Here is a 12,347-nt window from a genome sequence, read left to right as displayed (position 1 = left end):
AGTAGTTTCTTGGTCTGATAAATATACCTATATTTTATTATACATACATGCATATGAATAGGTATGTACGAGACCTATTCATACACACAAACAAAAACTGATAGTTTCAGGCCCTTTCCTTTACATCATGTAAAGCTGGAAGAATTTCAGTAAGCTGAGGACTCCGTTCAGAGGAAATTACCTAATTGAAAAGGTCTGGGCTAAGTGACAGTAAAGGAAATTGACAAAAGAACTTTCAAGTTATTTTTCATCTTAGCACAACAGATTGATTATGTGTTGCTACACTGGGTCTGTACTATGTGTTTTAATTCTGCAACTAGACTCTTAAGTTTGTTGAGAACAAGGATATCATTCCTTAGACTTCATTCAAGTTAACCCTACTATAGATGACAGGACTCTGTTCACTGTAAGTACCCAGTGAATTATATAGCTGACAAATGATTACTTATTTCTGGTATTAGAAGACCTCATAAAATAAACATGACAATTAACCTTGTTTGAAGTCCTGAACTTTCTAGGTCAATCTGGGAAAAGGAAGTCAGGTGACTGCCATGGCAGTATTTATAGGTATATTATATATAAGTGGGTGGGCCTATTGGAAATTAGATGAGTAATCCCACTTCAGAGAAGCAATTTAAAAAGTTGTAGCTGTATGCTCTCCAACTGTGGGCCTACAGCCACCTATAATGGCACCTGGGATGTTTATTAAAAACTCAAAATTTTCTGCCTCACTCAGATCCAAATCACAATTATCTGGAGGTTGTAGCTCCAGGCACCCCTATTCTGACAAGCACCCTAGATGATTCGGATGCCTACTGAAGTTTAAGAATGACTCTAAATCTGTAATCTGAGGGGGTGAAGCACGCGCACACACACACTGTTTTTAACCTCCGCTAATTCTACGGGAAAATGGAAAATAGCAAGTGAAATGAAATGTCCAGGAAGAGGAAGCTAGTCTTCCATTATGTATCAGGGAACTGAAAGAATACTGGCACTTTATTTCTTTTGGTGATATATTCCTGGCAGTTTGTCGTGGCTAATTTGCAATTATGTTCTACTTTTTGAAGTCCTGAGACGGTTCCCTGAATTTTATTTTTAACGGCAATTTCTTGAATCTTTTGGGAACAGTATTTGTAGGACTGGCTTATAAGCAACCATCAGGGCCAGTAAGATGTCACAGTGCTGTGGTGACTTTTCCTTATCAGTTGTGGCCTCTCTTGCTGTGGTGGAAATACAAGGTAGGAAAGTCAAAATCCGGCACCCTAGTGAGATCTCATTAAGTGGGTGGGAGCGGGGGTCTTAACGCAGCGAGCGGCGAGATAAATGCGAGAGGCATTCACTTTGGCTTGGAAGAGCGGAATGTCTTTATTACAGAATGTTAAGATCTCTCTGTAAAGGAAGAGCAGTGAAGTCCAGAGATGAGTATCTTTAAAGAGCGGCTGGACGATAACCCGTGGGGAAGTTTCCTCCTGGAAAGCAAGCACAGGTGCGGGCGTGGGCGCATTCTGCACCTAGCGTAGATCAGATGGGCACAAAGACCTTCAGGCAACCCTTGATTACGCGGCCAACAGCTCAGCAGCGATTTGGAAACAGGAGCTAGAACCTGCGACAAGCCCTCGGGGAGCCGTTAGCGGTCTCGGCGCACCCGCAGCGCCCCTCCCTCGCCGCAAGAAGCCCTTTCGGCTCCGCCTTTTCAGTGACGTTAGGGGCAAGGGGAGGCGGGAGCGTGGGTGGGCCGAGGCGACAGCCGCCCGCGATTCGGCCGGCGCAGCCACACCACCGCGCAGCTCCGCTCCGCCCACCCCTCGGGGCGCGTCTTTTCCGGGCTCGCGCCTTGCCCCGCCTCCACCCGCCTTCAGGGTGCGCGCACGCCTCTGCGGCTTTTTCTCCGGCCTGCGCGGCGCGCCCCTCATCGCCCCAGCGGCAGCGGACGCGCGGCTCCTTTCCGTAAGCTTCCCGTGTGCTAGTGCCGGCCGGCTGCGAGGACGTGGTGGGTAGCGCCAACGGTGAGTAACTCCGGCCGCGGCCCTGGCTCTCCTGTGCCGTCGGCCTCCGGGGGTCCAGCGCTAACGATGCCACCTTCCCACGCCTGAGCCCGGAGGAGACTGAGAGGACTTTCCAGCTCCCTGAATTCGTTCGCTTTCTTCTTGAACCCGGGCCATCTACCCGCCCGCCTACTTCTGGGCCGGGAAGATCCCCGAGATCTCTGTATCTTCTCCTTAGCTGAAGGCTGGGGTCCTTGAGATGCTGGCCAGCCCCTTCCTGCCCCCCGACGGCCAGAAGCATCTTTCTGACCGGGGTACTAGGCTTTGCCACTATTCTTTCCAAAGGAACATATCAAGTGCTTGCCAGACCTCCAAACGACCTTTAGGGCGTCCCTAGACCTCAACTCCATTTTGTCCCCTCTGAGTCGTCCAGTATCCGAGGGCTCGGGGGTCTCTCTGGCCCTAGAGTCATCCGCATTTCGAATTTGAAGTATGCCCTGGCTTCCGATATCCTCTTGGCTTCCGATATCCTCTTAGCTTCCGTATCTTTAGATGAGTTAAGAAAACGTCAGGATTCTAGCAGAAACATGCTTTTTATTTTTTCCTGTTTTTTCTGACTACATCCCTGTCCTCAGTGGGTGCTGTATATTTAGCAGTAGCTTTATTCACTTCCTCTTCCTCTCATTTGAGTGCCCTCCAGAAAGAACTGTGGCTGATGTCTATAGCACATAGAAAAATCGAGGAGAATATGATTCATTGCCTAACCCCCATCAAGGGGTTACATATTTTAAACAGGACGTCATTTCTCCTCTTCACTCCAGCATCTCCTCCTTCAAAGTCCTTTTTTTTCATTCTCTTGAAATGAATTTTTTCCCTTCGCTCATTTCACCTTAAGAAATCAGTCATCGCTCTAAGAAACGACGGTGAGATGCAGAATAAGGGCAAAATGGCATTTAAATGAATACACTTGAAAAAGGAAGCAGTCTGCTTTATTGGTTAATGGTTGAATCAACGCTTCTCTTTCCCTGTCTGCAAAAATGAGGATGTTGGACTACACAGAGCACAGCTAAGGTTCCTCTAGTGTTTTAATTCTAGGACCTCTAAATTCATGCTTAGTAACATGTTGCTGCATAATGGAGATTTAACCTCATAAAAGCCCCATATCCCAGTAGTTGGTTGTCACTTTAGTTTTAATTTGCCTCTAACAAATAGTTAACTGTTCTTCATACGTAAAGCTGCATGCAAGTGGAGATTCAATTACAGTACCCTCAGTGAGCGTATGTATCAATGAAGATTTTAATAGTGTAAGGTCTCTTCCCTGAATTGTAAAATAGCTCATCTTTTCCACTGAACACTGAAATGAAAGACACTAAAACTCCTGTTAGAATTAACACCCTCTCTCTACTATTTGGGTGGAGGATGAAACATTAAACTGTTAGTATACTTGCACACCATAGAATAAAGTACCTTATTGTTCTGATAGGAGAAGTAATTTGACACCTGAAAAATCCACGGAAGTTGTAATACAACCATAAAAGCTTGGGTAAATTCAGTTTTTTTTCCCCTAAAAACCCTGTTTGAAGAATAAGTCATTCAGATTTTTAGGTGTTCATAGGGGTGGGGTGGGTGGAGAAAGGAGAGTATTACATACCCAGTTCATTGAGATGAGAAATGAATTGGGAAAGGCTCAGGTTCCAGTTCCAGCTCTAGATAGTTGTATAACCTTGAACTGGTCACTTCGCCTGTGTTTTTTTGCATCTGTAGAAGTGTCTCAGTGGTTGGCAGAATGGTCCATGAGTCCCCCAGTTTGAATAATTTGAATTCTTTGTTCTTACATTGAAAAAAAATATGATTATATGATGCAGCTTGCATTAAGACTGTGCCATAAATCCTTAGTTGTACCGGTTGTTTAGAATGTTTTTCTTGAAGATCTGCATATACTACTTTGAATTCATATATACATAATTCTTAATTCATCCTTATCAAATGAATTACTACACGTGGAAGTCTACAAATTGGAGAGCATTTTATAAAAATCAGGTATTGTTAAATTCTGCTTGCAAGTGAAATGTGTGGTTGCCGCTTTTTAAAAAATGTTCATGACTTAGAAATTTGTAAGGCAATGTGTATATACTGCTTTGAAACTGTAATTGACTAGCAACTTAACAAGACTGCAGGCATCTCATTCATTCATTCGTTTGCTTATTCAGTTTTTCTCTTCATGTCACTCATTTTGTGCCAGGCTACCAGGATATGATGGTTAAGAAGACAGTCCCTACCCTATGAATATATAGTCTGGGATGGTGGTGATTGTGGAGAGATAGATGCATGTACAGTTTACTAACAGCAACAGTGAAATCCAGGACAGAAACAAAATTATGGAGATGTTAAAGCTTCATAGGGGAGGGGGAGATGATTGTATTAATTGTAGGCCATAGAATCTTCTTGGCCTTCCTGTTTCCCCCCATACTCCTCTCCTTGGCTTTCAATTGCTGAGCCTTAAGCAAAAATAACAGCTTTTGGTTTTCCATTTCCGCCACTGGCTGGTCTCACAGTCTTTTTCTTTCTTTGTCTTTCAACTATTTATTTTGAGTTAGTTGTAGATATTCATACAGTTGTAAGAAACAATACCCTTTATCTAATTTTTTCCAATGGGAAAATCTTTTATCACCATAGTGTAATATCACAACGTGGAAATTGAAATACTCTCCATCCACCTGATTGAGAGATCACCAGATTTAAATGTACTCCTTTGTGTGTGTTTAGTTCTCTGCTGTGTTAACACCTTTGAATTCTTGTGACCCTCCCAGTCAAGGTACAGAATGATTTCATCACCATGAGGATCCCTGTTGCTCTTTTATAGCTGCAGCCATCTCCGTCCCTCACTGACCCCTGGCAACCACTAACCTGTGTAACATGCTTATAATTTTGTCATTTCAGGGATTCTATATAAATGGAATCATACAGTTTGTAACTTTCTGAAATGTGGTTTTATTTTTTTTTTCCTCCTCTTCCACTTGACATAATGCCCTGGAGATTCATGCAGGGAATGTATCTTGCATAGATAGTTCCTTTTCATTACTGAGTTGTAGTTCATGGTATGGATGTATTACAGTTTTTTTTAACCATTCTTGCATTGAAGGACATCTGGCTGTTTCCTGTTTTCTTTTTTTTTTTTCCAAACCTATGTGCATAAAGCTCCTGTGAACAACTGTGTAATGGATTTTGTGTGGGCATAAATGTGCATTTCTCTGGGATAGATAGATGCCCCAGAGTGCAACTGCTGATTGTATGGTAGTTGCATGTTTAGTTTTATGAGGAACTGCCAAACTGTTTTCCAGAGTGGCTCTGCCATTTTACACTCCTACCAGCAATGTGTGAGTGGTCCTCATCCTTGCTGGCATGAGGTAGTGGTACTGTTTTTTATTTAGCCATCGTGATAGATATCCAGTGATACCTTGTCGTAGTTTTGATGAGCATTTCCCCTCTGGCTAATGATGTTGAACATCTTTTCATGTGCTTGCCATCTCTGCATCTCAGTTCATGTATTTTTTTTTTCTTGTCAATTTTCTGTATTTCTTTTGACCATTGAGTTCTGAGAGTTCTTTATATATTCTAAAGAGTAGTCCTTTGTTTGCTTTGTGGTTTGCAAGTATATTCTCCTAGTCTGTAGTTTGTCTTCATCCTCTTCACAGGATGAGGTGCCAGGGTGTCCTATGTACCTTTTTTATTTAATTTTATTCCTTGTTATTCTGTTTAATACCCAATATTTTTGTAAGGAGAAATATTTTTCTTTCAAAATTTTCTTTAATCACTTTTTCCACAATTCTGGAGCTCCAATGTATTGTGTGAACAAGTGGCCTTGATGGCTTAGAGTGTGAATATATACTCACATGCTCTCACTGTAGTAAAATGGCTGCCATCCTTTTGTGCCTTAAAAATATAATCTCTGCCTTATCAGGTCGTCAAGTGAAATGCTAACATTTTAAAATTAAATTGACACAAGATGTGCCAAGGAAATTTTTGGTTTCACTTTCTAAATTAAAAATATTTTGGCAAAGCTGTGTAGTTTTTTTATTAAGGTTTCTGGTAAGTAATCCAAGAACAAATTTATGTTCTCATTTAAATGTATTTTGAAAGTTTACTTCTGCATCTTCAGTAGTGAAGCTGAGAGTCATGACCATGTATTTAGTAGGCTTTTTATGCTCACTATTGATTATCAAACTAATGAATAAAAGATGGTTGAATTTGTATTGCCAGACTGTGTATTTTCTTTTTATAGTAGCTACTCAATGTTCATTTTAATTATCTTTAAAAATGAATACTAGTTTTAAGGTGACTTAAAATTTTATATGTTGAAAATGTATGTCCTCATAGTTTCAGAAGAACTAACAGGAAAAGGGTAGTGATTAATTTGGGGATTATTCATTTCTGTGAGGCGGTACTGAAATTACTACTTGTCTTTTCAGTGTCACCATAGTTTCTCAAATAAGTGTACACCTAGGGTAGTGGATTCCTATTTGAAAAACATCAATTACCGGTGTAAGGCAAGGACCAGTGAAATACTGCTGGTGGCCAAATCCTGCCTACTGCCTGCTTTTGTAAATAAATAAGCTTCTTTTGGAACACAGCCATATAATATCCATTCATTTATGTAGTGTATGGCTGACTTCAAAATAGAATATCAGAGTTGAAACAGAATTTATGGCTCTAAAAGCCTATTACACTCTGGTCCTTAAGAGAAAAAGTTGGCCCAGAGAAAAAGCAGCCATATAAATTATTGAGTCTCTATGTTATAAAGGAAATCTAATGAGTTTTACCTTGACTTTTAGTACCTTTTAGTTCCATTTCCATGGAAAATTGTGGTTCGGAAGAGCATATTCATTTTCTTTACTAAGCTACAGAACACAACACTGTGGTCTAGGAGCAGCAATAAGGAATGGATAGGGAGTTCGGAAGGTTGATTCTGTTGTTGATTAGTGTGGGTTATTTCAGAGTAAATGTAAATTGACAAGGTATGGCAACTAGCGTGATTCAGTACAAGGCCTATGCAGCAGTGATGTCCTTTGGGTATCATGCTGTGACCCTGAGTAGTAATGACAGAGCCAGATGTGTCCATGCTGTTGATCTTGCTCCCAAAACTTTAAATACATAGTAGTTTGAGTGTCGAGCTGAACTTAGACTTTTGGTCTATTATTTTATTTGCACAGAGTCCTTTTGTCAGTTACAAGTTGACACTTAAGTTCTTTTAGATGCCCTATGGGTGATGTTGAAAATGGAAGTTGAGCTAGGACAGTTGGCTGTACATTTGGAAAGAAATGGCTCCCTGCCTCACATCATACACAAAAATAAATTAAGAATGTGTTTTAAAAATCTAAGTACACATTAAAAAAACTTCTCGAAAGCATAAGACAAGTGTAACAGTTAAAAAGGCAAGCGACTGATGGGGAAAAATAGCTTCTGCATATGAAGTGGAAGCATTAATTGACTTCCACTTAACTGACTCACCACATTAAATGATGCTCTTCATTTCCTTTGTAAAATACTCTTTGTACTGAACACTTGCTTTTAGTGCATTGGTCTCCAGTATGCCAGTATGCTTGTGGACCCACCAGTACCACAGATACTTTTAATTAGTGAACTTACGTATACTGGTGATTGTTTTTGTAAACATACAATTTGTTTTCATATTTCATAACTTGATAAAATGAGAACAGGTGTAACTTTAAGATACTGTGGATTCGGTTCCAGACCACCACAATAAAGTTATTCACAATAAAGCAAGTCAAAGTTGAGTTTTTTGGTTTTCCAGTGCATATAAAAGTTATGTTTATTCTATACTGTAGTCTGTACAACAGTATTTATTGTCTAATGGTAATATGTACATGCTGTAATTAAAAGTACTTCATTGCTAAAAAATGCTAAACATCATCTGAGCTTTCAATGAGTTGTAATGTTTTCGCTGGTAGAGGGTTGCCTGAATGTTGATGGCTGCTGACTGATCATGGTGGTGGTTGCTGAAGTTTGGACTGGCTGTGGCAATTTCTTAAAATTAGACAATAAAGTTTGCTGCATCAACTGACTCTTACTATCATGAAAGATTTCTCTGTAGGATGTGATGCTATTTGGTAGCATTTTACCCACAGCATAACAGTTTCCAAAAGAGGATTCAGTCCTCTCAAACCCTGCTGCTGCTTCATCAACTAACTTTATGTAATATTCTAAATCATTTGTTGTCATTTCAACAATTATCATGGCATCTTCACCAGGTATAGATTCCATCTCAAGAAACTGCTTTCTTTGCTCATCCATAAGAAGCAGCTCCTTCTCCATTAAAGTGTTGTCATGAGATTGCAACCATTCAGTCACATCTTTGGACTCCACTTCTAATTTTAGTTCTTTTGCTATTTCCACCACATCTGCAGTTACTTCCTTCACTGAAGGCTTGAACCCCTCAGAGTCATCCATGAGGGCTGGATCAACTTCTTCCCAACTCCTGTTAATGTTGGTATTTTGACCTCTTCCCATTTCTCATGAATGTTCTTATGGCATTTGCAATTGTGAATCCTTTCCAGATGATTTTCAATGTACTTTGCCCAGATCCATCAGAAGACTCTCTATGGCCCCTTATAGCCTTACGAAATGTATTTCTTCAATAATAAGACTTGAAAGTTGAAATGACTCCTTGATCCACGGGCTGCAGAATGGATGTTAGCAGGCATAAAAACATTAAGCTCATAGTTCATTGCTCATTGCCACCAGAGCTCTTTGGTGACCAGGTGTGTTGTCAGTGAGCAGTCATATTTTGAAAGAAATCTTTTTTTCTGAGCAGTAGGTCTCAACAGTAGGCTAAAACTATGCAGTCAGTCATGTTGTAAATGGGTGTGCTGTCATCTAGGCTATGTTGTTCCATTTCTAGAGCATAGACAGTAGCTTTAGCATAGTTCTTAGGGGCCCTAGGTTTTTCAGAATGGTAAATAAGCATTGTCTTCACCTTAAAGTCACCAGCTGCATTAGCTCCTCACAAGAGAGTCAGTCTATCCTTTGAAGCTTTGAAGCCAAGCATTGACTTTTTTATAATGATGAAAGTCCTAGATGGCGTATTCTTCCAGTAGAAAGCTGTTTTGTCTACCCTGAAAATTGAGTTGTAGCCACCTTCATTAATGATCTTAGCTAGATCTTCTAGATAACTTGCTGTAGTTTCTGTCCAGCAGCACTTGCTGCTTCCCCTTGCACTTTAGGGATGGCTCTAGGGATGTTAGGGAGATGGCTTCTTTCCTGAAAGCTCATGACCCAACTCTGCTTGCTTCAAACTTTTCTTCTGCAGCTTCCTCACCTCTCTCAGCCTTCCTTGAGTTGAAGAGACTCAGGGCCTTGCTCTGGATTAGTTTTGGCTTAAGGGGATGTTGTGGCTGGTTTGATCTTTTATCCAGACCGCTAAAACTTTATTCATATCAGGAATAATGCTGTTTGCTTTCTTATCTTTGTGTGTTCACTGGAGTAGCACTTTTGATTTCCTTCAAGCATTCACAACTTAGCTGTTCGGTGCAAGAGGCCTAGCTTTCAGCCTATCTCGGCTTTCAATTTGCCTTCCTCACTAAGCTTAATCATTTCTAGCTTTTGATTGAAAGTGAGAGATGACTGACTCTTCCTTTCACTTGAACACTTAGAGGCCATTGTAGGGTTATTAATTGGCCTAATTTCAAGATTAACGTGTCTCGGAATAGGGAAGAGACTGGTGAATGGCTGGTTTGTGGAGCGGTCAGAGCACACACATTTATTAAGTTCTTATTCTTAAGTGGGTGTGGTTTGTGGCCCCCCTTCAAGCAGTTTCAATAGTAACATCAAAGATCACTGATCACAGCGCACCATAACACATACAGTAATTATGGAGGACTGAAAAATTGCAAGAATTACCAAAATGTGGCACAGAGACATGGTGACCAATTGCTGTTGGGAAATGGTGCTGATAGACTTGGTTGATGCAAGGTTACCACAAACCTTCAATTGGTGAAAAAAGCAGTATCTGCAAAGCACAATAAAGTGAAGTGCAACAAAACAAGGTATGCCTGTCATGGGAAATTGAAGTTGATTTTACTGAAAATTTACAGATCAAAGGATTTTATGTCTGGGATTTACTTTAAATTATGTAGGGAATGATGGGTGGAGGTGTGGATTGCATAAGAGATGTAAAAAATAAAATTCATGGATTATTGGTAAAGCTGGGTGGTGATAGTGATATTGTAGTTATAGCAAAACAAATTGTTTTAGAAAGAGTTAATGAAAGCAACTTATTACTGTCTAATTAGGTATAGGTAAGACAATGATAAAAGATTTGTATAAAATAAATATAAAAATCTAAAGGGTTCTTCACTCATTTGCTTTGCAAGTATCTTTTAATTTCTTTGAAGTTCTGCACTGCCTGAAGAATTCAGTTTAAACTTCTTTACAATCAGTGGCCCTGGAGCTAAAGGAAAAGGTCTTGGCCTCTTGGCTCTGTATTAGAAGTTTGATGAATCAGTGCACATTTACTGCTGATAAAATGAAACGAAGATAAATGAAATGTTTGTCCTGTGCATTTTTGTGTGTGTGATTGTTCACCTTAATTGACCTTTTCAGTGAACTAATCAACTTTTCCAAATACCATTAGATAAAAAGGCTTCTACTATATAATATCCGTAATATAGAAAGGACTTCTAAAAACCAGTAAGAAAAAGACACCTATTACAAAAAATGGCAGAGGGTTATGAATTGGCATTTCCCAGAAAAAGAAAGATAAACGATGAATAAAAAAGAAGAGGGAGCCTAGTAAACATAATGTTTTTCATGTAATTGTAGATTAATGATACCAAAAGAAAAAAAAAGTTACTCAAGTTCACTCCAGTTTTTAGGAAAATGAAACAACTTTTCACCAAACACACTGACTGAAACTAAATATATACATATACCCATTTTTAGCAAAGGTATGGACGCTGTCATACACTGTTAATGAGAGTGTAAATTGTATAACTTTTTGATAACAAATACCAAAATTCTCTCATTTTTAAATGTACATATATTTTGACCCAGCAGTTCTGTTGAGAAACTATTCTAGGGAAATATCTGCACATGTGTGTTTAAAGTTGTATAATATTTTACTGGAGTGAAACTGGTCATAACAGTAAAAACTTGGCAGCATCCTAAATGTCCATCAATAGGGGAATTATTTAAATAATAAATAATATGCTGTTGTATGGACTACCATAGGGCCATTAAAAGAAAGAAATGCCTCAGAAAGTCCTGTATAAACTGACATGGGAGTTCCAAAGTGTATCCTTAAAGGGATGAGGGGAGGAGGAGTCGTCATAGAACAGTCCGTATACCATGATTCCACGTAGCTAAAAAAACACAAAACCTTACCACGTAAGTGGGTGATACAAAAAGGCCTCATAGGTACACACCTTAAGTAGTTAGCTCTAGGCAGAAGGGGAATGGTGTTGGAGGCAGTATAGGTACACTTTTATTTTTTTTTACCATGTACAGTTCTTTTTCTAAATTACAGGGTAATAATATGAAACATTTATACATTGGAGAATATATACAATGTGATTCCTTTATTGTACATTATACAGTGATACTAGAAATGTAGTGCCTTGTACTTAGTGAGCAGTCAGTACTTTTTTAAAAATAATTTTTGTCCTTTATTAAAGTACTATTTGTATTTTAAAAAATTTCTGTACTCAAAATGTAAGTATAAAGAAGAATAAAAGTACCATAATCCCATGTCCAGAGAGATCTATTGTCAACTTGTGGGTACATATGCTTGTGCACATGTTTGAATACACGCATGTATGGATACTTGCACACGTGCACAAACATTTGCAAATATGTGTCCGATTTCAACAAAAATGAGTTCTTACAGTACATACCAGTTTGTTACTTACAGTACATACCAGTTTGTTACTTGCTTCCTTCAGCTTGACACTAGTGTGAACATCTTTCATGATTGGTAACTCTGAATAAGTAAAGATCCTGGTGGGAAAGAACCCTGTGCCATGTAAATATACTGTTCTAGTTAAAATAACTGGCTTCTAGGACAAACTAATCTTTAAAGAAGAAGTGATGGTCACCAAAAGTAAATAACCAAGAAATTAAAAAATTCTCCATGTTGAATCAGTTCAGTTCTGTTTTGAATTTGACTATGAACATGTTCTTTAGAGTGTAGTTACTAGTAATGATATGTAAGTGCAATATATTAAAATGTCATTAGGAATCTTTTGGGTGGAGTTGAATTTTACTAAGATTTTAAAACTGAGCTTGAACAGTTATTATGGCTCAAAGAAAAACCAACTGCTCATTTTTGGAAAAGGTGTGGGTTTATGT

At 39.1% G+C, this 12,347-nt stretch overlaps 1 protein-coding gene across 8 annotated transcripts in view; it reads left to right on the top strand.

Annotated features, from left to right (window-relative positions):
* The first annotated feature begins 1,819 nt into the window (after positions 1 to 1,819).
* The window catches only part of ACSL4 (acyl-CoA synthetase long chain family member 4), an 86,284-nt gene continuing 75,756 nt past the window's right edge, over positions 1,820 to 12,347 (top strand). For 3 of the 8 annotated variants that reach the window (XM_073227993.1, XM_017641736.3, XM_017641735.3), the window contains exon 1: positions 1,820 to 2,006. The gene's annotated coding sequence lies outside the window, so the exon portion shown is untranslated. The remainder of the gene's footprint in view (positions 2,007 to 12,347) is intronic. The other 5 variants (XM_073227996.1, XM_073227995.1, XM_017641738.3 and 2 more) reach the window with 2 other exon arrangements.

The sequence above is a fragment of the Manis javanica genome, chromosome X (genome assembly GCF_040802235.1).
Source record: "Manis javanica isolate MJ-LG chromosome X, MJ_LKY, whole genome shotgun sequence".
Classification (NCBI taxonomy): Eukaryota; Metazoa; Chordata; class Mammalia; order Pholidota; family Manidae; genus Manis; species Manis javanica.
This window is presented reverse-complemented; position numbering and strand designations above follow the sequence as displayed.